A 24,383-nucleotide genomic window follows, 5' to 3' on the forward strand; every position below is an offset into this window, starting at 1 on the left:
AACTGGAAAGATCTGTTACTGTATTAATTGATCTTGATTATTGCTGTCCCCGTGTGCTCTGAATTGTTCCCTTTACTGAGAAGGATTTGAGTACAGTAAGGCACAGGTGAATTAGTGAAAGCTGCAGTAGTGGAAATTTAAAGTTGTAAAATCAAACTGGTAGAATTACTGGCTTCCCTTAGCCTGTAATGGCTAAATGGGCAATGGAAGATAACATCTTACATTGCTTAGTTTTACAATCACACAGCAGTTTCAGCTCGTAAGACTTATCCAGGGATACATTTGTGTTTCTACATAAAAACATATCCAAACAGCAGCAGGTACAGATATTACAAAAACAGCCTTTCAGTTTCTCTCTCATAGGTACACTACAAAACACACATTCATGTTGGCTATCTTGGTTTAAATGCTTAGTCCAGGGTAAAGGAGGAGCACCTTTCAAATAGATGAAAAGAATTTGAAGAACTGCCCCTGTGCCCCAAGTTTGACATGTTTTATTAGAGTAGCATTCATACATCCCTTTCAAAGTGGAAAATGGACTAAATTAAATGCTAAAAAAGCAAAGAAGCAGCAACAGTGTATTTCAGTAGCATAGACATTTCCTTGGTATGTGTGTTGCAACAAATAGCTAACCAATAAACATTGTAAGGTACTCAGCTGAATACCAAAATTATATATACAACCTAGAATAAATGATATATACCCACAATTCCCTATAGGTACTTTTTTATTCTAAAATAAGCATAATATAATCTAATAGTTCTCAGTCAGAAACCACATTTGATTAAAACCAAAATAAATATAAGAACATATCTGTAAATGTATTTAAAACTATCTGTAAAAATGGTATTCTGGACATTTTTACTGCTTATTTCTCTTATGTCCATAATGAGTGCAAAGTAAGATTAACTTTTTTGATTTTTGCTAGGAAAATCACATCCAGAATCTACAAAGCTTTGTCATTAAAAGCTGCTATGTCTACCAATGCAAGTCCTAAGCTACGTTCTGAAAATCAAACAATAAAGATGACTAATACTGCATAGAGGAAGTACATGGAAATTTTCCGTTCCTGCTAGACCTTTATTTCAGTATTAATTAATTAATCCTTAAAAAAAAAATAATTAAATATAGACCTTATTAGACCCTGCAGGAGACAAGTTAAAGTGCTGGAGAGGACTACTGAAGAAGGCCATAGTGGTCAGTTGTGTTGTATGAAACATTAGAACTGCAAATATCTTTTTAGGTAGTATCTCTTACATTCACAGTTCCCATGAGTGAGATACCCTACCCCTACTTACTTACACTGTCCCTTTGTCAGATTCAAGAAAAAACTGTATTACTCAGCAATTACAGAACACATTTAAATTAAATAAGACAACATAGCTAGGAAATGAGAAAGGGATAAAAGCCGGTAAAAAAAGTCTGATAATGAAGACTCTAGTTCTGGTGACTAAGTGATACAGTATCTAAAGCCTTTTCCAGGTTATTGAGATTTTTATTCTTTTACATGGAGAGAGAGCAAGAGGGGGGAGGGGGGGAAGAAGAATCTGTGGTCTGTAAATGATCAGCACAAAAAATAAATTATGGTCAAGTAACTGAACTTTTCTGATGTGTAAATTGAATCATTCCCACACGCTGGTGTTTTATAATTAAAAGACCCTTTTCACTGTGGGAAATTTTACTGAATTTTGTATTAAAAGAAGAAACAAACCATCAATCAGGAGGAGGTAGGGGAACTCAAAGAGCTCAACCCATTAAACTTGAAGAGTGTAGTCGAATACTGAATGACTTGCTCTAGGAAACTGTAGCTCTTTTAAGGCAGGATACTGTACAAACATTAATGAGCAGAATGCGTATCTGATCGCTGTTCTAAAATCTTTTGTAGTCATATAGAAGAACACACTTTCCATTTGGTGTCACAAGATGCAGAATATGGTTTTAAATGAACCCTTTTTGTGAGGTTCACAAGCTTTAAATTACTTGACTTTGGTTACCATTGAGAAAAATCACTGAGCTAAAACCAAAGGGGGAAAAAAAAAACCCAGGTACTTCTTCAGTTCAGTACAGTTGCTATGTAAGTACTGATCAGACAGATTAAGGTTTGCTCACAGCCAGCTCGCTGCCAAATACAAACAATTCTGAGTGGGCACCAACAGCTGCCATTTCAGAGCTCTGGTACCTTATGTGCTTTCAGCTGAGTTGAGGTCACGGCTACAAATGACATTTGCAAATTATTAATCTAAACAAGGCCATCATTAAAAAACATCACAATATGGCATACGGAGGCACCAGTAGTTTCTTGTGGAAACATGAGAACTCTCACAAGAGATTTAATAGTTCATTTTGAGAATGTCATTATTTATTCAATTATGTTCTATACTTGATAAGTCTGGTAACGGTAGAGAATTTATCACCCTGGATCTTCTTTCTTGGATAAAATACATACATCTGTTAAAGTTAATGCTACATGAATTTATCCCCTTTTATATTTTGACCTACACTGTTATTGCAACAACGGTAAATTAGATACAGCAGCATAAATTATTGATAGTGGGTAAGTCAGTAGAACATTGTATATTGAGCACATACTGGTCTATTGTAATTTTGTAGTTTGCTCCGTTCTGTCAGTTAGACAACTGTGTGTAATTTAAAAAGCACCAATGCAATATACGGGTCCCACCAGAGCTTGAGGCTGTAGGATGTTTCATCTTACCTTCAGCTTTCTATGTGGTGTTATGCTGGTGGGTCCCCGATGATCCAGGAATCTGCAATGAGAATAGATTATGAAGAATTTGGTCATCAAACATCTTTTTATTTTTTAAATGTTTAATTATTACAAAATACCACAGTAACTTCAAAAATCAAAACACTAGATGATATTTTTTTCTGTACCATTATTTTCCTCTTTGCATTGTGATATACTATGTGTTCATAAACTGTGTGTCTTTCCTAAAGTCTAAATGAGATGCAGATTATCTGTAATAAAATATTTATTATAGCTGCTGCTGGATTGACATGTTACTACACTGTAAAATGCAATTTTATTTGTTTGAACCATATGGAAGTGTTGATTGTATGTTGAATACTAAATGTAAAAATGGCATTTTGGAGATCCATGTTCATTGTACTTCATTTACTTTCACATTTGGTTCCTTCAGGTCACACATGAAAACGTTCTTTCCTTTCTGCTACTGTGGAAAACTGATCTTGTGTCCCGAGAATTTAATACAAAATTTAAGAGAAAGGTCTTCCTAGCTTTAGCACAGATGATATGAATTTTCAATTGCAGCTTAGCAATTTTGTTGATGTATGCACCAGCAAATATATTATAAATCCCCCTGCCATAGCTTTGCAAAGCCAATGTATTCAACAATAATAAACATAAAACATATGGAAAAGATAATGATTATTTTTTAAAGAAACATAACTCTAATGACACTTAGAATATATACAAAGAGTTATTTTCAGCCAGTATTTTTCATAAGTATTACAAGCTTACAGTGTTCTGAAGTTAACTATAAAATGATTTTCTGTTTTAACAATCAGGAATTTGGGAGTATTTTACATATAAAGACTGAGCACTAATAAATTAAATAGATATGTGGAATAAAGCCCTTGCCAATAACAATAGTATCTGAAAATCATGTTTCATTCTTATCTTTCTTACATTCCAATAATGTTCACATTGCACTGTCTGCCAAAAAGGAAAGGAAAAAAAAGTACAGTATGTCTTGAACTGCACAACAATTTTTTGTTTCTAGAACTCCTCTTCAAACAATAATCCAAACAGCCTACACAATTTTTCTCTGAGCCTTTAATAATGCTGTGATTTTGCAAGTGATAATAATAACTTACGATCATGGATCAAATGTGAAAAAAATGTTCACTTCCTGTACTTGTGTAAATACTTTTTTCCCATGACAACATGTTTTCATTTCACTGTGCTTTCAGCATTTAAAACATGTAGTGTGAAGGAGCATATCGCCAGTATTTTTTTTTATTTCAAGCAAAATAGGTGAAGTGTAAAAGCTCAGCATTTTCTGGCATTTTTTTCTTTTTAAAAGGTAGGCATTGGACTGACTGATCAAAGAATCAGAAGAAGGGGTATCAATATGATCCAAATAATGGTAGTGTACTTGTTTAGGTTGGGATAGAGTTAATTTTCTTCATAGCAGCTTGTATGGTGCTATGTTTTGTATTTGTGACCAAACTGGTGTTGATAACACAGGGATATTTTAGCTGTTGCTGAGCAGTGCTTGCACAGCACCACGGCCTCTTCTGCTTCTCACACAGCCCTGCCAGCGAGTGGGCTGGGGGGGCACAAGAAGTTGGGAGGGGACACAGCTGGGACAGCTGACCTCAGCTGACCAAAGGGATATCCCCTACTATATGAGGTTGTGCTCAGCAGTAAGAGCTGGGGGAAGGAGGAGGAAGGGGTGTTATGGAAATTACACATGCCAGCCACCATAACAGGGTTCGACTCTCGGTTTCTGCATAAGCCAAAAGATAGATTTCTTTATGAAAGTACTTTTTATGAATAGCAATACAGCTTGAGCTGGGTGCCTCTGAAGAGGGACCCTGAACAAAGAAATCCCTGGGCAATTACACCCTTACAATCTAAGTTCCCCACCCCTCACATGATAGTTTGGACCAATAGTAATATTAAGGTCTGGGGTCTTCTTGCTTTTTATTGGTTTGATTTGCTTGCTGTTTCATTACTAAGCGGTTGCTAAGTGGTCATCTTCTTATACAATATCACATCCTCTTAGGTCAGTTTCGGCCAATTCTGTAGTTAGCTATTCAGCATGTTGTAATACAGTTGTTACAGTTCATATACCATGATCTATAGGCTTTGTCTACTCTAGCTATTAATGTTTAAGCTGCTAGCTTTGTCTACTCTAGCTATTATTAATGTTTAAGCTGCTAGCTCTAAGTTTTGACTAACTTTTTCTACAACAGTTCAGAGTTATGGTGTCTGTCTTCCCAAGTAACCGTTACGGGTGATGGAGCCCTGCTTTCCTGGAGATGGCTAAACATCTACCTACCGATGAGAAGCAATGAAGGAATTCCTTATTTTGCTTTGCTTGCGCATGCAGTTTCTGCTTTACCTATCAAACTGTCTTTATCTCAGCCCATGAGGCTTCTCACTTTTACCCTTCTGATTCTCTCCCCCATCCCAGCTGGGGGCAATGAGCGAGCGGCTGTGTGGGGCTTGGCTGCCTACCAGGGTTAATCCACAACAACCAGGAAAGTAATTCTTAATATTGACTTCAAACTTCTGACAGGCAGAGATTAAGAAACAATGTAAGGATCCTATTTTTAGCTTCTGGGGAAACCGGAGTGCATACTACATTAGATCATAATACTGACTGGCTCTGTAGTCTGAAAAAGTGGGTGGATATCTGATCTGTGCAGCCAAGTGCTACCTGAACCATGAAAGGCATTTCCTATGGTATCTGTAAATACAAAACTGGATAATAAAAGTCAATGCAAACTCTCCCACATGGTACTGAGACACAACACACGTCTCCCTAAGTTTATGCCCTGGATTGTAAATGAAAAAAAAGTTCTATATATGCAGACATACATAAAATGAATAGATAGCTTGACTGTACAGTCAATATAAAAATGAAAGAACCTTAAATACTGAAATGCAATTGTAGCAATATGGAGGCAAGGTACTGAAAAACTAAAGGCTCAATGTTAAAAATGCTCTAATGCATGGTGACTAGTTACCAAATCATTTATTCACACCATTTGAGAACCTGGCTCCATAAATCTACTTTTAATAAGGATTTTATACCATTAAGTGTATGATGATTCCATTTAGAGGTGTTGCACATTATACCCACAAAAAGATGAAAATAAGTAAAGTGAAAATTCTGTGATTGTATAGACCTACTTTATTGGGGGTCATCAGTAACATTAAGTCCTCTGGTTCATATACGAACCCAAATACTACAGTGTTTGCATTTTTTCTTTTCATTATAAGCAAGTACAAAACCAAATACACAATAACCAGACTTTTGTCTAACTTCCCGACTCTGAGTGTCTAACCATTCCTATGTGTGTAATCTGAATATCTGCACAATAGATCTTAACACAGCCTGCTTCAGGAATTCTGAACCCCAGACAGCAAAGGAGCTGGAAGGCAAACCTGAAACGTTAATGTGTAGAAATCTATGGCAACAATCTTAAATTTTATCCTTGTGTTTTCTGTATGTGTTATCAGTTGCAGGAATTTAATCTTCCACCTCTGAAGGGCAGGCTAATGAGTTCTAAGCGACAACTTCACAACTGTCAAGAATAGATATTTAAATTCAAGAAAAAGCAGTAATTCTTATTACTCTGCTCCTTTCAATATTTCCTATTTCTAGATTTAGGTGACCCTGTGCTCAAAATTCTTCCCTTCATGATTTCATTCCTAGGTGACTAACTGTCCTGATTCATTTAACTCATATTTCTGAATATATTCCTAGCATTGCATACTTGAAAGTCAAGCTCGGTGACACTCACTGCCAACATATTTAACTCCCTTTGATGCTCTGATCTTCATTTACTGGAGCATGATCAAAGAGTGCTGCCCTCAGAAACTTGGGAAGGAAAACTGAAAATAGCAGCCAGTTAAAGTCCAACAAATAGCAATGGAGGCTCATCCCAGATCAGCTCTTCCTGAGGTGCTCAGATGTGGAATTTTTCACCAGAATCAGTCTGATTAATCAGTCTGCTAGTTTTAACAGGAAATGTACCATTCAGCAGAGGGGTTACGATCAGGATATTTTATAATTAAAAAAATGAACTGTTAATCTATAGTAGTTCAGCTCATGCACAAACTCTCACAACAGACCCAGGACAAGAATCCCAGCATCCTGAAAGGCACTGCTGTGTAAGAAAAAGAAGAGGAAGTTATTGTTATCAGAACGAGCAACTGCCAATCTTCAACAAGAAAATTAAAATTTCATCTAATTGTTCCTAACTAGCTTCTGGAAGAAGACAATGGAAGGTCATATACGATGACCCTAGTCCAGACAACAGGGCAGCAATACATTTCCCTGGCCTCAGCTGCCTTGCCCGGAGGCAGCAGGTCTCCCATAGGTCCTAATCCCTATGGGACAAGACACATGGTTAGACAATGGCATCAGTTTTGAGCAATTCACCAGAGATACCAATTCTTGCTTACCACCCACACAAAGTCAGTGGAAAATTTATTATATGTACTGAGATGGAACCTTTCATCCCATGGAGAAAATGCAAAATAGAAGAGACTGTAAAACATCAATGCTATTTTATGTAAAAATGACTCAAAAAAGCTTATAAAACTTTACCACTGCCTGCCAGATAAAATACTGAAATGATCCATCACATCCTATTTCTTTGACTATCAACTTTAAAGGTCTATTAACTTGGAACTTGAGTGATTATATTGCTGTGTTAACAGCTATGAGAAACCATACGTTGATTTGAATTGGAGAAGAATACCTTGCACACCAGAAAAATAGTTTTCAGTTTCAGGACACTGAACTGGAACTTAATTTCCCACTCAGTTATATGTTGAGATGGTAAAAATGTGTAGTGAGTTTTTCCATACAAACATTCTCTCTCCACCTTTGTTGGTAAGGACTCTTGAAAACCCTAAGTAACAATGACTCAAGTGTTTGTAAATTGTGAAGGAGCTACTGTAAGGTAGATTGATGTTGTTATCTAACAAACAACAATTTATGGCACAGAAACTAAACAGGTAAGTAGCTTCTTGCAGAATAGGACCCTCCACACAGGATTTCAGTAAAAGTTATATGGAACAGAATGGATAGGGCTAGACATTTATCATCATCTCAAAGAAACATCCTGACTACTTATGTGAATAGTGCTCTTTTGTAAATTGTATTTGAGCCATGTCCCTAGACACAACTGGAAAGAGTCCTGAGCCAAAGATCATGCAGGGCATTTTTATTTACTAGTTTATTGAGTTGGCTCATTGGCACAATTGATCCAAAGTTCTTGGTAACAAATGAATTAGAAACAGCCAAGAGTTGCAGTTCTATGGAGAATAAATAATGCTAGGTTCTCAGCACCAGCCTCATTCAGTATGAACGAATGGAGCTTACAGCCTACCGCAGTAAGCGATAGTCTGCTACCATAATGCAAGGATACCATAATGCTACCAGGCATGCAAGGAACCAGAGACCACAGTGTTTGTACAGAGAATAGAAGCTCTGATGTAACCAACTAACCAAAACTGAAAGGCACAGTGAGAACAGATTTCTTGGGTCCAGGTAAATCCACTGGGGTACAAGTCATGTAAAAAATAAAACAAAATAAAATTTAAAGAATATTGGTTTTTATATATATATAAACCTATAGGGTTTTTTTATATATATAAAACTATAGTTTTTTATATATATAAAAAACTATAATCATACACATAGTTTATATAGAACAAGTTTGCATAGAACAAATATGTATAAAATACTATAGTTATGTATAACTAGCTATATATGTGTATATTTGTATAAATCTATAGTTTTATAATCTTTGATTATATATAACTACATATATAATTGTTCCGTACAAACTTGTTACATTGTTGTTTGTGTGACAAACCCAGCACACTCTATACAGATATATTATTTTATAACCTTGTCACAGTAAAACCTAATAACATAACTGTATATTAGTAATAAAGATTTACCTCCTTCTACACAAGCATGTATTTTTTATTTAATTGCAACAGTAATATGTCTATATGGTCTCCACAGAACCTCAACATGCTGTTAATTCATTTGGATATTAACAGTGATGTGCATCCACTAGAGCTCCTGTCAGTAAATGTGAACAACTGTTTTTAAAGACAGCCTTGGAATATGCAACATTTTAATCTTAAAATGTCATTACTTAGAAACTATGTACTTCAGCTTATAAGTAACTGTTTGGGGTTTTTTTGTCAAAGGTTGTTTAGCTCATTTTCTGTATCTATGATATCCTTTTGCATAGAACAGATTCTTAACATATTATTTTCATGTTCACAGTATTACTGCTAAAACCTGCTGAGATGCAACCTCACAGCTATAAAGACGCCAGTTACCTGTCATACATGCTTAAAATAATTGGTATCATAGGAAAAGCAACTCGGCAAAATGTGACATTAAAGAACAGGCATCTCTGTGATACAATGCAGAACATATGTTAAAAATATGTAATAATTAGAGCACTGCGCATTCCTTTTCATATCAAACCTGGCATTGCTTAAACTATTTGTAAGTATGGATTTCATGCTATAACTACTGGTTCTTGTGAACAAAAGACCTCTTTCTTCAATTACATGTTCACCCATACCATGCAACTTCTTCAACTTCACAACACTTTATCCCACACGAAGTCCACTATCAAAAACAAACAGAAAAACAAACTACACTTTCATTATCAATTATCTATTGGATTTTTCCTAATAGAAAGAGTAAAACATGCAAGAAAAACAGGGCTAAAGGTAAAAGAGTTTAAAAGCGACTGGAATATTTAATTGCTTAAATTATTGTGAACAAGACTACATTAATTTCTGCACTTTTATTAACTTTTAAAAAAAGCTTTGAATAAGCATAAACGAACAGCATGCCTTATCTTTTCAGCTTGGATTTATTCCTTAAACAGAAGAATGTTTTTTCTGTTTACATAGAATACAATTAGTTTTGCTGCTGACGGCACTATGAAAAATGCATCCTATCTAGCAAAACATACAAAAGTGTCAATATATATTCTTGAAAAGTCTAAAGATGACTCTGTGGATATGAAGACAATTATAGGACTACAAAGGCTACATCTTTACATTTACTTTAGATTAAGTTGTATCATCATTATTATTGTATGCATAGACCACTTTTCTGCCCCTCCCTTGATTCTGTATGTTTGGATCATGATGAACAGTCACATGAAGCTGAGAACAGCTGACTTGCATGGAATGATATGACAAGGAGCTTTTTACCATAGATTGCCGCTGAATGCTTAGCAGGGTAAATTTTGGCAGTTCTGAGAGAAACCTAACATATTTGAAAGCCAGTTGTCAAAGAATGTTAGCATTCAGATCTGTACTGTCTAAAATCTCACATTATTGTTAATTAAATGGAGTTTGTCTTTTAAAGAAACTCTATTTCTTCACTGATTAATCAAATAATTACTATTTTAATCAGTTTTGAGATTAAATTCTGGCCCATCAAAAGCTGTACTTCTAACAAGAGCCAAAAAGATGCTGAAAATGCAAGACCTTCACAACTCTGATCCCAGCCCAAGCACGCAACATTTTTAAGTGGTTTTTGTCCCCTCATTCCAGCTGCCAACATCACTGAAGGTGGTACATAGATTTCACCAGTTCCCATGTTTAAACCAGACATATGAACACATGGTAGTTAATTCGGACTCAAATGCTATTCTAAAATGTCAAACTCTCTTCTTCCCCTCCAAAATCCCAAGTTGTCTCATTTCTCTATTATGTTTTATCTAGGTATTATCTGCGTGATATCTACGTATCTATTTCTATTGTACTGAACTGCAAATTTCCTTCAAATAATTTAATTTGTATTATGTCATGTATTTCCACCAGCTCTTCAAGTTATGCAGAAATATAATCACTGTCTGGTAGGTGATCAGGCTAGTATTAGGTAAGTTGTAATTAGAGCAGAAAATTCAGGGAAAACTGCTGTGTCATATTTTAGAGGTAACATAAAAGCCTCAAATAAATAAAAATTAATTGAATAGAATGTAATTTATCCTTTTCAAAGATTTTTTGCAATGGATGTCACAAAAGTAATATCCAAGTCTAAGTTAGTTTTGAAATATGCAAAGTCAAATGAGATCTTATTCACTAAAACTAATCACCCTAGGCTAAACCTGTGTGTGGTTTTGGATGCAATGTTCTTTGCACTTCTTTTTATTTTTGAAGTCTTTTTAGAAAGGTGTAAAACAGTAAGGATGAGAAAAGAGGGGCTAAGCCTTTAAAGGTTTTGACGGTTTGCTCTTCAACACCTATAACTGGATTTTCTGAAAGAAACCAAGTGAAATACTTAAAAAGCTTATGCTGATCTGCAAACATTTGCCTCAAGCATATTTTTTTTTTTATCAAACTCTTTAATAATACTTTGAGAGGATGTAAATTCTGTCTCCAGCTTATTTTGGAAGTTTTGAATAGAACAGGTAAATGAGGGTAGGCCTTAAAATCCAAGAAGTGTTTTGGGGCAAACCAGTGCCCTAGACAAATATGGTTACTGATAGACATCGGTGGGATATAATTGCCCTTGTCAACCTTGAACACAGAGTGACTAAATATCAGGAACAAAAAGTCAATATTACACCAACTGTGCACTTAACTACAGTGTTTCTGTGTTCACATGGAGAACACAAACATCAATTTATTGTGTGAGAGCTACAATCCTTTCAGAAATCAGTCAATCTACTGTTTTATTAATGCTATTGCTTACACTGAACCAAACACGTAATATGAAGACTTGCCACGTCAAATGTAGCTCCCAGTTTCCAGTTTAAAGATTTGATTTTCCTCTTTGAGATGTGAATTATCCTTGAGACCAACTCTACTAATATAAATGCGAATTCTGTGAAAAGATCTATGCCAGTTATATTTCTCCAAGCCTGCAGAAAAGTGCTTGGTATTGCCTTTTACTTTCATACTTAAATATTTATACACAGAAACCCCTTTTCTAAGATCTGAGACAAGATGGACACAAAATATAATTGCAATTAGAGATATGCTGAGCTTCCAGAAAAATATGTCTGGAGACTAAGTCATGAAGAATACCTGCTGATTCCTGGGTAGTGTGGGTACTTAACTCACCTGCATGCTGTGCATCTAGTTACTGTTTGTATTTCACAGGAGAGATCCATTACCCATATCAATAGTGGGCAACCAATTATAACCAGAACATATTACTTCAACTATCATAATATATTAGGTTGCAAGTGGCAAATCATGAAGATGATCTACGATAATTAGAGCAAACCGGCAGCAAGTTATGCACATATGTGATTCATCAGCAGAGAACAACTTTACATGCAAAAATCAACAGTAACTACTACATTAGGTAGACTGGAGTCTTCACCTTCCTCCTGCAGTTTGCAGTGACAGGAATACCAAAGACCAGCTTTCATTATTTACCCCAAAGTACTAATGCTTCTGGTTTTGAATTATGATTTTTACTGCCAGAATTTCTATTCCCCTAATGGTAAATATATACTTTTCTTTTTACCCTGGAGATGCACACATTATTATGAGTAAAATACCAATAGAGAAGGCCAAAGTATAGTGTTTGTCTCAGTGGAAAACTTATGTCTATTCTGAAAAAGTTTGTTCACAGACTGTATCTAATTTATGTCTTTTTATTGGTCTGAAGTTTTTTAAGAAATTCATATGTTTCCTGTAAAAGAAAGCAAAACCTGATTAACTTTTTTCAATATAGACTCAACTAATACAGGCAAGAATCAACGAGTTCAGCTGGAATGTGAGAAAAAAATTAATGGTGTTTCAGAGGATTTTTAGATAAGGTCTCTTATTGTTATGTGCACATTACAGAATTAGAAACCTAATACAGGTATCTGTGCACTAAGGTATATGGAACATTTATTGCTAACAAAACAATTACAGTCAATGAGGCAGTCTCTGTACTAAATCAAAGTGAACTCTTTCACTGAACTACTCTATAGTGGATACAGTGAAATCCCATCAGAAGATCATCTATTCCTTTTATTTCTCTTCCTACAAATAAGATAGAGATTCTTGTAACTAAAGGTAGATAATTTAATCTTGTAGATTTTATGATCTTTATATTTTTAGTCTCATTAAAAATAATGGGGGATGTTAGAAGACATAAAGCTTGATTTCTGTACGATTCTTTTATATGTATTTGCATTTGTGGTATCTTCAAAAGACAACAGAACTATTGTGCCATGGCATAAACAGCATGGCATTTAATGTCATTTTTTCATACTGAAAGATAGCATAGCTTTATATACATTATCAGTTTGATTCTCCATTGATAACAGTGAAAGTATTTCTAATAATCTGAATTAGCTGCTTAGATACTATATATATATAATAATATGTAGGACTAGCTGAAAAGTCCTGAAAACATCACAACTCCACAAAATTTAAAACCAACAAAAAAACATGCGTGCTCCACAGCACTTGCAGTCTGAAAACTGATATTTAGGAAGTGGGTGACACTAGGAAGTGAAGTGAATAGAAATTGAAAGATAGAAATGAAGACAATTTAGTTTTAATACTCTTTGGGGTTTATTTTGTGTGCAAGTTTTCATTCAGCTACATAGTAATCTGGAAAAATTATATGTAACTATCCAGGCTCCAAGTCTATTTGTCCTTCCTTATCATGATGATTTTGAAAGATTTTCTCTCTCTCTCTTCCTCTCATAAAGAGCAAGCAAATAAACATTACTTATACCATGGCAATTGCATAGCATTGCAGTGTCAGGGTTGCAATTTTACATCACTGTAATTTGCTGTGTCTCAGCTCAACATTGCTAATTAAGGGTACCTTAAAAGGTGCATCTGTACTGTAACCTCCTTTATTTAAAAAAAGAAAAAAGTTTTGGGGATTTCTCCAGGAATGCATAATTCAACAGTCATCTCTGATGAGCTGCTTCATCAGGGAGAGCTATTTGTTTGATACAACAGCTGTGAATGGTACACAGAAGTGGAATGAGTGAAACTTGATTGTCAATAAATACAACACAGTCTGTGTGGGAATAAATACCCCTTTCTATATATTCAAAATGGCGGATTCTAAATTCTGCTTAGAAAGAGAATGTGGGAGTCATTGTGACTAGTTCTCTAAAAACACCAGCTTCCAACCTCAGTCAAAAAAGCAACATTAGAAATTATTAGGTAAAAAAGCATAGCAGTAAACTTTTTTTACTGCTATAAATCCATCCTCTGTATATTCATGTTAAACACTGAATTTCTGATCACTGCACCTGAAAAAAATGCATCAGACCTAGGAAAGAGGCAGAAAAGGCAGGAAGAATATGGAGGGATTCTGAAGTCATTCCATACTGGAAGACAGTGGAATGGACCAGAGTTTTTCCGCTTGAAAGAGATAATTGAAGAAGGATATGATAGAGGCCTATATAATGATATATAGGGAATTCTCATTCCTATGACATTAGAATAGGGATCTTTTAATTCAACTATCACGAGAGAAGGTCTAAAAAAATGAACGCAAAGGTTTCCTTAACAAAAAGTATAATTAAATTGTGCAAGTCACCATCACCAGACGATGCAGCCCAAAAGCATGAATAATTCAGAAGGCCTAGTGAATTCATTGATACCTACTAAACATAACGACCTGAATCTGATCTCCGACATAACAAGACTTGAAGCCACTGACTGCCAAGTGGTGGGAGGGTATATGCAGGGACGAATTGCCCAGAATGTTTCTTTTCTTGTACTTTCTTGAGATGTCTCCTACTTGTTCAACTCAATGAGTTTGTATCTTATGCATCAAAAGTAAACCATGCTAGACTAACCTGGTTCCTCTCTCTAATAAAATAACTGTTTTCTTTCTGGATATAGGAAATACAGTAGCTCTCATCCATCACCATTAGCCAACTGATGGAATGCCACATTAACTGAGCTCAAGCTAATGGAGGTTGGATAGGTAAGAAATTGTCTGAAGGTGAGATACCTGCTGGAAGTGGTGAAAGCCAGACATAGAAGAGTTTCTCAGAGCCTGATTTTTCAGTTATGTGATTTAATATTTTCATTAGTGGTCTTGGCATAAAATAGTAGGAGCATGTTGATGAAATGTTTTGATAACACAATGTAAGCGGAGGTGCTCCAATACAGAAGAGGACTGTTATATCATATAGGAAACAATGGATGACCTTGAGGACTGGTGTAATAGAAATGGGATGAAATTTAACAATAGCTAATGCAAGATTATATATATATTAAGTATTTCTGTTAGAAACTGGAAGCTAAATCTCTAGAAACAACTGAGAAGAATCTGTTGTATTAGTTGATTTCAAGATGACCATATATCCTGATATAACACCATAAAAGCTAATAAAACAGTAAAGGCTAATAAATTCTCAATCTTATGCTTTCAGTTCCCTGTTTTATCCTGAAACTTCTTACATAGTGTGAAGTATCCAGATTTCCTAATATTAATGTTCAAAATAACCATCCCTGATGTCATTATTGTCCCAGTACCTCTTTGCTCATATCATCAGCATACTCATTTGAGAAATATTTGTTAGGTTCTACCAGACTTCAGTCACTACTATAAGAAAAATGTGTGTGTGGGGTCAAACACAGAGAAATACTCAATTCATTTTTAAGTATACAGTGATTGTATACTCACTGGTGGCTTTTTCCAATTTCCAGAGTTATACTGATCTTTCTGAAACCTCTCTTGATTAACATCAGTACCATAAGCAGAAAATAAGTTTTTGATATCTTTCCATCACTGAAAGAAAATATTTTACAATACTAAAAAGCTAAAGACAGGGAAGATCTTATAAATGTATAAAAAAAAAAAGCTGATCTTTTAGAGATAGATCTGAATGTTATATAGAAAATAATTTACCATCTGGAATACTTATGGCTCCTTATGCCATTTCCCTTGGAATGCTTTTCATAAGGAAATCCCCAGACATATTTTCTAATGTTAATTTATTTTTCAATGTCATTGCTTTCAATTGTCATTCCATTATGACAAATGATTTTATTAGATAAATACTAGATGCAGAAGAAGTCTAAATGAATTACAAATCACATTACTGAGAGGCAGGCAATATAAAAGTGGTATGTAATTTGCATAAGTTACAAGTTATAGACAAAACATTTTGTGAGAACTTCTACGGGGGGCTCAGGTGCCACTCTCTAGTAGTCTGATTTGATTTATTTCACGGAATTGGCTGTAGACACTTGCTCTGTTCTTATACTCTTACTTATGCAACTTCTACTGATGATGGTTTTGGAGAGATGTTCTTGCAAAATCAGATACCAAATTCAGCATATCAAAAGTCTGAACTGAACAACACCTAAAATTACTAATGGAAGCTCAGCTCCTTCCTCCGACAGTGTTGTGTCTGGCGTTTAGTTTTTGGACCAGGAAACGATTAAGCCTTGGATGTTACCACAAAACAAGAACAAGCTACAAGTTGCTAGATCTCAGGGCTGTAATGCATTAAATTTTCAAGGAAGTTTGTTACAAATAACATTGAGTGTTCCTACAAGACAGTTCTCCTTTAAAAGTTACCTTAAAAGTAAAGATTTAAAAAAGTTCCAAACATTTGTCCAAAAAATTCAAACATCTACTTTGCTCCTCTGGCTTGCTATCATTTATAGTAAGAATAGACAAATTCAGGCCTTTATCTTACCTTCTACAGGAAAGAACTGTACGTTTGTTCACAATACCCTGGGACTCTCTCAGGCTTTAACTGAATTTTTCAAGTAGAACTGTGTTACTCTTACACTTGGGGGGGGGGGGGGGTGTGCTACAAATTTTTTTTCTTCTTCCCCTCGTTACTGAGGAATAGTTCTTTTAAAAAATAACCTATGACTAGATTTTCAAAAGTTTACTTATTATAGAGGCTAATCTCAGAATTTTATAGTGCAATGCAAACATATTTACATACACGTACACAGAAACACATGTACAGAAGCACAATACACAGGATCATTTTATCCTGACTGACTCTAATCTTATTTATAAGCTTGTTTCACCTTCAATTTAATGATGTTTCACCTTCAGTTTCAGTTGGAAGAAAGGACTTCAGCCATGAAAACTACCAGTTAAAGTTCGTTGATTTTTGTTATTAATATAGCAATATGAAATGTGTCTCTCATGTCTAATTCAACATTTATATTTTGTTATGTCAGTCAACAGGTTATTGGATCTTCTCAATATAAATAATTTTTTGCTTCAAGAAAAGGACAAATTTGCCTAGTAAAGTTCAAGTTGGGCTAGCAAAGCAAAAACACCTCCTGAAAAATCCCCTGGTAGGTTTGTAATTCAGTAGTCTGGAAACCTATAGCTAGTCAACTTCTTTCCTCTAGCAGAAGGTATAGACACGATGAAAGAAAATAGTCTGAATGAATTATGAATAATTAACTGAACGTGATGTAATATGAAGTCACCAATACACTACTACAGGAATTAAAAAAAAAAAAGCTGTAGTAAGTCTTTTACATTTGCTTCATACAAATACTTTAGTCACCAAGAATTCTCATCACTTTGAACATAATTTCATTCCATGAGTGTAAAATACTTTCATATTTTATACATAAAGTCCTTGTTACCTATTTTTGAAGTTGTCTATCAGTTATGCATCAGGATATCAGTCTCTGGCATTCTTCAAATTCATGGAAATGCTTAAGAACGGGAAGTGAGTTCAAGTTATTTTAATGGTGTCCAAAATGATGTTGAAGTTTCTTATTCTAAATGAATCAGCTGAATCAGGGGCTGATTCTGCAGTGTTTAATATTTATTCATCATTAAAGTCTGTGCTTTTCTGAGGGATTTCCATCAAAAAAGGAGTTTTCATTTCTAAAGAATCCTAAACACTTTTAGAACTTTCTATATCTGTATGGCTTTAAAATACATGCATGGCTATTTCTGAGTTTGAAAACAGTATTCACTCTCATTAATTCATATGTAATCCTATTCTGACCATTCTGCATCTTTATGGATTATTGATTTTTAGACTGTGTAGTGATGCTGGTTTAAAATTGAACTATTCATCCAGTAACATAAATTAAATATCAATTTGTCTTTTGTGTATTGCAAAATATTCATACTGAACCTCAAATGTATTTGAAAAGGTAAGGAGCAAATCACAGTCTGATCTGGTAAAACCATGCTAATGGTTTGGCATCTCACATTTCATATAAGGAAAATTTACAGAACATAAACATTAAGACAATTTAAAAATACACCTGTAGAAATGCTGTCAAAACATTAGACATACCTTTGCAAACTTTATTCAATCAATAGAGGATATTTCAGAAGACAATATGGAGAGGAAGATCTTCTGTTAAACTTTACACATCTAGACTTCATGTAGCTCAGTAATGAAAGACTAGAAACTCAGTTACACAGTCAATAGAGTGATTTATACGTCTCTAATGGCAATTCCAAAGACCTAAATTAGGAGCTTACCTCTTGCTATCAATTACATAGGGCTCCCAATTACATAGGGGGGTGTAAGCACTTAACTTTAGGTATTTAAGTTAGAAGGCTGAACCTAGATCTTAAAGTCAGACACCAACCTGTTGATTACACCCTTATATTTTGTTCTTAGTATTGCTTGAAAACTCAGACATTTTTTCACAGATATTCTATTGTATGGATGTTAGAGACATAAGTTACTGTTCTAGGAATAGGTTAATCAACTTATTATGTCCAGAGCAAACTTCCTTTTTACAGCACAGACAAAAATGTCATTCTTTCTTATTTAATTACCCATTAATTAACCAAAGTACAGTTGCTTTACATTTCTGAAAAATACCAAAGGTCCTATCATTCGGTAAGTTTGTAACTGACAACTGGACAGAAGAGAGAGAATATGAACAGGGAAAACCCAAGTGTGGGATTCCAGGTAGTAGTCTCTTAAAAGGTATTTAATGAGTAAAGTTTAACATCTGTAGTCAGGAAAAGAGAAAAAAAGCCAACCAACATTGCTCCTTCCCTCTCCCCAGTAAAACCTTATCAACATGCCTATTAAGACAATGAGGAGAAAACTAATTAAAGTAAATTAGCTTAATGTGCACAGGCTGGATAAAGACAGATCACTTTTAAAAATCCAAGAAGATAATGGTACCCATTTGGGATACGTTTTTGGCATTTTTCATATAAATTGGACAGTTTTAGAGGATAAATATGGAAGAGAAGTCCTTATAGGCAATTATGTCTTTACAGTGCTGGTGGCTGACATCATAAAAGTATAATTTTAATTGCTATTAATTGTGTTAAGTCTACTTTTATTGAATACTTAATGCCATCTCTGACAGTTGTAGTCATTTATGTACTTTAATGAAGCTTCTTGGTAGAAGTTTGGACTTATAGGGTCATTTACACTATGTTCAAAATAAGGCATGTTATCAGCTGAGAAGTACAGGTTATAAAGACACTGATTTTTGCCTTCTCAAAATTTTTTCATTTTCATTAGCCTTATATGGATGACTATAAAACCAATTTCTGTCTCATGTTTTAAATGTATCAGAATTTACTAAATATTTTTTAAAGAAACAGTTACTGCACAATTTTCCAATATGAAGCAACCTCTCTGTTTAATAAGAAAACTGAATTTATAGAAGCTGATGAATGACTAAATGACACGAATTCACATTAATATTATGCCTTTTGGGAATACAGAATGGGTAAAATAAAACCCTGAAATCGCTTTGGCATTCAACTACAAAACCACTCATTAGTTTAACTGAATAGGGTTGTCTGCTGGAAGAACTTGGCCCAAAGATTTAAGAATAGATAAAATAGTGGAAGAAATGCAAAATAATAAAGATAAACCAAAGAAGTATTTAACAACATAATTTTATATAATGCAGAGAAAAATAATGTTATCGACTTTACATTTCTGTACTAAAATTCACATTGTTCTACTGCCGATAGTTGTAGGTCTTCACTGCTAGTGTGATTTGCATTATTAAATTATGAGAAATTAATTTATCTCAATCAGTGCTAGTTTCAATATTTGTGATTAGTAATTGCCCCAGTCGCACTAATGGGACAATATATCTATTATTGCTTTTCTGTCTGTTTTCATGCCTATTTAAATTAGTAGCAGCATTATATACAAAATAAATTATTGAATGGGGTAGGAATGTGCCTCAGAGAACTCCCAGGCTCTTTGGAAATCCTAGCCCGTTGTCAGAACAGTGCAAGGCATACTTAACAGAATGGGCTACCAAAAACAAAAAAAAAAGGGAAGAAGAAAAATTAGGCAAAATATACCACTTTTTTGGCTCAGCTATCAGAAGACATTACAATTAAGGCGATGCTCCCTAATGGATCTTGTAGTAGAGGGTTTTATGTAACCGTGGACTGAGATTTCTGAGCGTTAGTTCCAAAGACATAGCGGAGTAAAATACAGCTGCTGGCTATCCATCATCACTTTCACTTTGCTATCTCTGAATCATGTAAATCAAGTTAGAAGGCTTACAACTAGGATTTTGCAGTCCTGAAGTCGAAGTTATTGTCTTTGTAATTTGGTCCTTGTTGCAAAATTAGGTGGAATGCTCACAGTTAATTTTTAGACAACTAAGGAATGGACATCTGCTGCTTTTGTTAAAAAAAAGCCACCAAAACCCAATAAACTAGAAAACTTTAGAACATGTGAAAGCCAAAAATATCTAAAGGTTGTGTTGTTTTAATCTGAAAACCAGATGAAATTTATATTATTTTAAAATTAAAAATAAAAAATATTTTAAAGCTTATTACAATATTAGTAATAGATAACTTGAATATAATAATTTGTAGATATGCCAAATATTCTACATTTTTCATGACCTATGATTGATTGCTTTACATATATATCTCAATACACAATAGGTGCACCTGATAGCTGTAGTATCTCTTAGAGCAGAGTGGACTCGAAGATTTGCATGAAACCAGAATGCTTGATACTGTAAAAAAACTGGTTCTAGGAATACTCCATTTTAAGGTGACTCTAAAAGAAAAGCAGAAAATGTCTGCTTTTCAGTAAGAATTTTTATTTCTTTATTTATGAGTTATTTAATTATTCAATAGCTCTATTCGCATTTAAAGTGTTTCATTCCCAATTTATCCAGGACACCAGTCAGTTTTGCTTTTTTGTCCATATCTAAACACATTTTTACCTGAAGACATCCCATAAGAAGAAAGATGCCCGCAGATCACTATAGATTTCCTATTCCTGAACTGCTTTATTGGTATTAATTATGGTAGTTGTCTTTATATTAGCAAAGTGAACATTAACATAGGATAAGACTGTTTTTGCAACACGTAAGGAACAGACATTTAATAACAGCTTTCAATTTGCTTCAAGTGTTTTTACATTATTTGAGCAGAAGTTTTATTTGAACAAAGTCTGATTTCTCAAAACAACATTAATCAAATTTGCCAGAAATGGAGCAGGCTGCCTATTTTTAAGCCTCCTCTCTTTTCCTTGCTTCTGTATCTTTCCTTTTTATGATAACCAGGGAAAAGAAGCCTTTTTTAAAGACAGTGCAATTTTTAGCTAGCCAAGGAAAAACACAACATGACAATGAGTGAAATGACATAATGAGGAACAAATATGAAGGACTGTTGTTGAACTGAACACCCACCTTCCACTATAGCAAAAGTGAAATTAATCTGAAAGGCCACAGAATAACTAGTGTTAAAGTGCATAAGAAAAGACTCTTGGTTTTCCTGTTTTTTTCACACTATTTATGGTTTGTTAACTCTCAGGCATATGAAGTCGCATATATACACTTTGCTTTACATCTCCCAAAGTGACATTTAGCAGCACATGGGGAAAACAGTGAGAAAACTGATATAGTAGATATAATAAATATATTTAAATCTATAAATTTTTAAGTATTCTGAATGCTTTTTCTCAGTGCATGCGGAGTTACCTGTGAATAATTTGAAGAAGTCAGAAAAAAAATTTGATAGTTTTTTAAAGCTGACTTGAATTTGAGGTCTTTAGAAAATGAGAAAGCATACACTAAAATTAAAGGTCGATAGTATCATCAGAGTGATCTTTATTTGAAGTTTTTGGTCTTACAGTTCTCTTTAGCACTAGAAAGAAAACTTAGCTGCATGCTGGATTTTCCTTAAAACATAGATTTGTAAAATATGGAGATAATAGGCAGTATAGGTGAAGCATGTGATTGTAACATATGCATTAATCTTTTTTCCAAACTGCATCTGGAAGATGGTGAACTTTTCTGGATTTGAGATGACACTGTAGAACACGGTAACTATGGTAAGGCCGAACAAGAGAAAATATAGTCCTGGGCAAGACCAGGAATGAGACAAAAACTGGAAAAATATTGTGTTGTTCAAATGTGTATAAAGTTAGATAATGGGAAAGTTAGATTAAAAGTACTGGAACAGGGTACCTACAATCAACACATTTTCAGCTGTTTTCATGAGCTACCCCTCACCGCCTCCAACACTACAAGGTACTGCAAAGGAGAAGTAGAAGGGTGACAAGAATCAGAACTGAAAAATTCAGATCCCGGATTTTATTTAGTTATTACTTATGTTTATTATGAAGATCTAGTGATAGCTTTTCACAATCATCTTGCACATGGCAATGCATTCATAAGGAGTGCTTGCTTTATCTTCTTCCCTATCTCCAAGAGCATTTCCCTCGCTTTGTCTCTTTTCTATTCCATTTTCAGCCTCTACTCCCTTTTCCTTTTATTTCTCAAACTCTCTCTGCTTGCATTTCAGAAGCATATCTACTAGTATATTTTTCATTTAATAGCTGTACATGTATTTATTATTTATCAAGTATTTTTATGAATCATCCCTTTTTCTATCAAGCAGCCATTCACATAAGAGTCTATTAGGTGTCTTAGGTAATTTTTAAGTAAATGCTTATCTGAGTAAATAGTTTTAGATTATAAATTGCAGAAACTACAGTATTTTCCTGTAAATTACCAGAGCTGAAGTCTCCATCAATTCTCGTAAGCGATACAGTTTTTGTTGTTTGCACTTCTGTCATGATTGGCACTGAATATATTTTTAAAACAAGTAGATTTCATGACTTATTATAAGCAGAAAATGAAATGTGAAATAATATCTGTGTTAATCAGCATAAAGTTTTTGTCTTCGAAAACACCAATCCAAACACCTACAGTACAAAGCTGCTCCCATTGCACACACTCTGCAAGCCTCTTCTGCATGTTAAGCTATTTGAGTTTTTTTTATTATTATTTCAGTTTCTATGTAGAACTAACATGGTCAGAAATATCAGAAGGAAAAAAGATGCATGTGAAGATGACAGATGAGTTGCCTTTTGCAGTCCAAATAAATTAATTAGATTTTGATCAAATATATGGCTCACAGTTCACTTTCTCTTCTCATATCTACCCACAGAAAATGTCCTCAACAAAATGAATATATGCTATCCCCAGCATTCAAAAATTCTCATAATATATCCAGGATTTATGTTAACAGAAAAGACAAAATTAAGAGATGAAAGATATGTATACATAGCCAACAGCCTTGCAAAATTTTTAGAAAAAGATATTTGGGAAAAGCTATTCCCAAGCTGTAACATTTCTTCTATTTAACTTCTCCCTGGGAATATTCCATCTTTTATTACAAAGGATTGGAGGGAGAGAGATCCAAATTTTTTACCTCCTAGTTCAATTAACCTCTCAATTATATTGCTGTAATTAAGAATAACTTCACTGAATCAAATGGAATTATATTAAAATAGGTGTAAATGAAAGGAGAATCAAATCCCGTATTTGTAACCTCTACAGTAAAAGCCAATAAATTCATGTCAAGGCTGCAAATATTGCTGCTGGAAATCATAAAAGCTGAACGATCTTCCTCAGTTATGGGTTTTTGTGTATTTGATGGTGTTTATTGGAAAAAAAAATGGAGGTAGAGAATCAGGTATGCTTTATGTGCAAGAGAAGGAAGAGGGCAAGGAGAAGGGCGAGCATGAGAGCAAGAGAGAAAAACATCCTCTAAGGGAGCTGACAGAATGGGAATGGCACAAGGGAACTAGTGGAAGATCAAAATAGAGTTCAGAAAAGTGAGAAAGGATTAAAGGGAGCCCAAGACACTTTGTGAGGATCACAGAAACAGGAAGGGGGTGAGAGTGAGGAGATGGAGAGTGGCCACAAGGAGTATTTTACTGGCAGTCAAAATGTCCCAGTGATAAAACCATAAAACATGAGAGAAAAGGAACTAAATACAAAAATGTGGGTCAGTTGACCTTAAAGGTCTGTCTGGAACACTTTAAGAGGGAAGAAAGAGGAGTTCAGGAATGACTAAGCCTATATCTGAGGTGCCTTAAAGCAGTGGGGGACTACTCCATTCTTAACACACTTCATTGAGTTTTTGATTTCCAGGACATACAGCGTGAGACAGTGGAATGCAGAGGAAAGATCCTTATATAGAGATATTCACTGCGCTACAGCTATGACTTTATTTTTCAAATAGAGAAGAAACTAGAGCAGTTTTTCAGGAAGGTATCTTGATCCCAGTGGATGTTGATCAATAGACAAAAAGAGGTACATTGATAACAAATGACCAAAATCCACCCAAAAGTCTAACTTAAAGTATAATTTCTGCTTTTATATCTTTCTCTTCCCCTTTTTTAATTTAATCCATTGGCAAGAAATGTTTGACTCTTAC

The 24,383-nt window shown here is 34.5% G+C and overlaps 1 protein-coding gene across 1 annotated transcript in view; it reads right to left on the reverse strand.

The window, feature by feature from the left end:
* TENM3 (teneurin transmembrane protein 3) overlaps positions 1–24,383 on the reverse strand; it is a 503,184-nt gene that overhangs the window by 478,579 nt on the left and 222 nt on the right. Inside the window, exon 2 of the mRNA XM_072861207.1 lies at positions 2,714–2,765. The gene's annotated coding sequence lies outside the window, so the exon portion shown is untranslated. The remainder of the gene's footprint in view (positions 1–2,713; positions 2,766–24,383) is intronic.

This window comes from Ciconia boyciana, chromosome 5 (genome assembly GCF_034638445.1).
Source record: "Ciconia boyciana chromosome 5, ASM3463844v1, whole genome shotgun sequence".
Taxonomy (NCBI): Eukaryota; Metazoa; Chordata; class Aves; order Ciconiiformes; family Ciconiidae; genus Ciconia; species Ciconia boyciana.